Consider the following 4301-nt stretch of genomic DNA (forward strand, 5'->3'; position numbering starts at 1 on the left):
ATGTCACAACCGCTCTCTCCCTGCTCCCCTATGAAACTGCGCGAACCAGCAGTTCCAAGAAGGCTGAGAACGGGATGAGTCAAGGAGAACTATGTCAGGCCTCGAGTGAACGACAGAAGCAATTGTAGAGAAGATATGAAGTTCCAGCATATGCGGCAGTTCTGATGTTCGACAAATGACTCTATTTCCCTAGGAGCGTTTGGCGGAGCGATATTAGGGCTAATGCCATGAAAGTAAAAGAGACTGTACTAAAGCAATCTTAGTGCTGCAATGTGTCTTTTAAATTTACGTCGTTCCCGATTGAGTTGAACAACTAGATAGTATGTGTCCATAAAAGATGAAGTATTTCACGACCACCTTGACGGCTTAAAATATAAAATCGCGGAACAGACGACTTAAGGTGTATGCTTTTGATTATGTGCATAACTTTTCGTAACCCGATATCAAGCTCTTCCTTCATTCATAAAACCACTCCAAATGAATAGAGTGCTACCGGATTGGCAAGCATATTCGTTGCAGATACTTTGTTCTTCGCTGAATGTTTGGAAGACCAAATCTGTCAGATAAGACGTTTGTATTTACATCGGAGAACATTTTTAATCGATGTTGCGTTCTGCATGTGACTTTGTGGCATGCCCAGGTATGCATAGGTATCTCGAGTGCCAAGGTGCCGTATAGCGCTTCTATCGATGAGATCAGGGTCTTCTGGAATGCCATTAAATTTTCTTTGCTCCAAATTAATCTTGGCGCACTTTTAAACGCAAAGTCCATTCCAATCACTTGAGTGTACTTCTTCAAAATCTCTAGACATAGATTTAGTTGCATTTTTATTAGCATAAATCTTAGGATCATCCATATAAAATACATGAGTGACCTTCTGTTTTCGATTTCCAGTTTTGCCGCGGAAGTACCCTTCGGAATGGCGAAGTGCGCTAGATAGTAACAATAATGTTAGACACCAGAGGAAAAGGCTCATGGTGACGCCCTGAAATACACCTCTCTGATGTGCAGACGAACCTTTAAGCTTTTTAACAGAGAGATGATGAGTATTTGGGTGGTTGCATTGAAAGCTTTCCTTTAGCCAATTCAGACCATCGATAGGTAGCGCTGGTAGGATGCTGCGCATATGCAGACACATGTATTGATAAGCAGGTTTTCTCGAAATCCTGCTACACCTTTTTTTGAACCGCGTTGTTTAAATATCTCTTGACACACAGGTCCGATTGTCTAATTCTTTGGGTCAGACAAGCTTCGGACCTTCGAGAGGATATGAGGTGAAAATGCGCGATAGATGCTGGTGGGTTTTGAAGGGAACTTCTTCCGTCAGAAGGTTTTGATACTATCTGGTCCCCAAGCCGAATAGTTCTGCATGCCTTTTAATACATTTTGAACTCTATTTCTCTACGTGTCTCAACGTTTTCTTTCAGTGGATGCTGGACTTCGTAGACTTCTCTAAAAAATGCTTCGAACTCTTCTGGTTTGGGCGGGTAGTAGACAGTAACTACAGAGTCTTAAGAGGGATGAAATGGGTCAGGGAAGAACTATTAATTTAAACTAAATCTAAACTTTGTCTAAAGTCAGATAGTACCTGTATTCTGCCAACACCATGCTACCTGACAGCCAGCAGCTTTAACTTGTTGAATGTGTCATGCCCAGGCGCCCCAAGCTTCAATGTAATTTTCTGATAGTCTCAAATAGTATTTTATCCTATACAAATTATTATTTTTAGGTAATTTTAAATAATAACCTAAAGATACATACCGGAAAAATCCAATAAACCACGCGAACTGCACATACGTTCAGTGCTTATCACGGACAACATTCACGTTTGTGGTAACGCCAACTGCCACCTTCAGCGCACATTTACTGACACTTCGTACCCAAAACTTTGTCCCATGAAAATACACTGAGGCTTGGTGAGCCTGGTCATGACCAATGCGTACCAATCCGAAAAAGCTTGTCACAACCCCAAAAAAATATTTTTTGTCTTTACGATTCCTTGAATGTATTCCATTAGAGGATCGTTGGGACCATAGAATTCCGGGAACTAAAAACAAATGTATCGAAAGCTTCCCTAAACTACCACTTCGAATTTAGCAGTCGAGTGCGAAGAATCTTGCGCATAATAGCTGCTGGGACAACATTCGACTGCGAATATGTGTCAAGCACTGAAAAAAGTCTTTGTTTATTCTGCGACATGGCTAAGGCTAGCTGCGGTGGCGCAATCCCATGGCACGTTATGTTGGGTCTGTCATTCTGTTTTTTGAATTTTTGACATCGGGTTCGAAATCAGCGACCCCAAAAATCCGTGAGTAACAGAATTCAACACATTTTATGAACAGTTTATACTTTTGGCTAGCTTTTCGCGATTTGGTCCCACTATGTCTCGGACCTGCAGTTCGCGTGCGAATTGTCTTACCCTATCAGTGAAATTCCTACCAGATGTTATGAAGACACTCACACTCTGAATACGGGACGCGTACTGTCTTGTCCAGCCTATCTTGGGGCTAAGTTTATGCACTCGTCTTTTGATATTATAATCAGCCTTCGATTTTGTTTTACGGTTTACATTCGCCAACGTTCTTGAAGCATTAAACACACTACAATTAATAGTCCAGAGGTCAGATTCTTCGGAAAAATCTTCACGAGTGCCTTGGCACGCTTTCGCAGATGTTGATGCGAAAAATACGAGAGTTTTGAATGTTTCTCGCAACCCAGAGCATTCAGCCATGTCCACACAAAAGTATTGAGGTTTTGTCAGTGCATCACGTTGATTCAGTCTTGATTGGCTCGCGCAACTCTAGAGTAGTCGACATTGATGTCCGACCCATTGTCGGGAGCCCTGTGCGTTCGATTGTTATGAACCGGGCTTACTACAACTATGTTTCGTGTTATCATTGTTATTCCCACGAGTCGCTAGCGAAAAAATCCAAATTTCCATACATCAGGTAATTTAAAACTGTAAAATATTGATACTGTATGCAAATATCAAAATTTTAAAAGGAAAAAGTTTGAAGAAAAATCTTTTATTCCTGTGTTTTTATGTTGTCAATTTTGAAAGCTGTTGAAATTTTTCGAGGGTCTTCAAAACAGAATGGACAGATCTATCGGAATCAAGAAAAAACTGACAAATATCTATATTGTTTCCTATAATACAACTTGTTCGTGGCTTTTTGCGACCCTCAGTACTGATACTAGGTTTCTATTTTGTTCCTTTGAGGTCCGTATATGACAAAGAAGATTTCAATTTCCTTTAGAAGTTTCGGCTCCTTATATGGGTCTTCTTCAGTAATTTAGTATAGAAAAAGCTTTTTGTACATTTAATTTTTTCCCTTAAGACAGATTTTTGTGCATCGAATTTTTTCTATATAAAAAAAATAATTATTGTTTTATATAAATAAACCATAATAACACTCTTTAAACATTTATATTCAATGCGTATTATCTTTAATTAGTGCCTAGCAAGCGTAAATTTGAAATTCTTATTTTAACATCTACTTACAGTTCCAAGACATTACTGCATTACACTTATTCACTTAGAATACTGATTTTTATGTATTGCTTAATTTTTTAAAGAGCATGAGAAACATTAAAAGAGCGTTATTGCCGAGTTCTCATCTGAACGTATTTAAATTTATGTTGTGTCTTACGCTCAAAAATGAAGAGGATAAAGAATATAAAAATATAATATAATTTTTAGACAAAATTTAAAAACAGATTGCTAATTTCAATTATCTGCCTGTAGTATCACTGGTTTTCAAATGTATAATTTGTTAATTGCCATTTTTGTGTCTGATTTTCCGTCTCTCGAGTCCCTAAATGTATAACGTTGCAATTTTCAATAGTTTTTGTGCCTTCTACTTAAGGGGGTAGGGGCAGACAATAAGAAATAAATCAAAAGTTTGGTTAAAACTCAACAACAGATTGTCGTGTTATATTTATCTGATTTCCTGTGTCATGTACGTTCAGATGAGAACTCTGCAGTTTCGGTCTTTTAATGCTTCTTATGTTCATTGCAAAGTAAGCAATAAATAAAAATCAGTATTCTAAATGAATACATGTATGGCCATACTTTCTTAGGACTATAGGTGGATGTTAAAATAAGAGCTTCATGTTTCAAATTTACGGATGCTAAGTACTAATTAAATATAATCCGCACTGAATATAAATGTTTATAGATTGTCAATAAAAGTTTAGTTATATAGAATAATATTTTTTTCATATACAAAAAAAGTTAAGGAACAAAAATCTGTCTTAAGGGAAACAGTGAAATATACCAAAAAACTTTTTAATTTAAATCT

General features: G+C 37.5%; 1 protein-coding gene across 4 annotated transcripts in view; it reads right to left on the minus strand.

Moving 5' to 3' along the window:
- LOC117183132 (pseudouridine-metabolizing bifunctional protein C1861.05) overlaps positions 1–4301 on the minus strand; it is a 442705-nt gene that overhangs the window by 235625 nt on the left and 202779 nt on the right. The window lies entirely within an intron of this gene.

The sequence above is a fragment of the Belonocnema kinseyi genome, chromosome 2 (assembly GCF_010883055.1).
Source record: "Belonocnema kinseyi isolate 2016_QV_RU_SX_M_011 chromosome 2, B_treatae_v1, whole genome shotgun sequence".
Taxonomy (NCBI): domain Eukaryota; kingdom Metazoa; phylum Arthropoda; class Insecta; order Hymenoptera; family Cynipidae; genus Belonocnema; species Belonocnema kinseyi.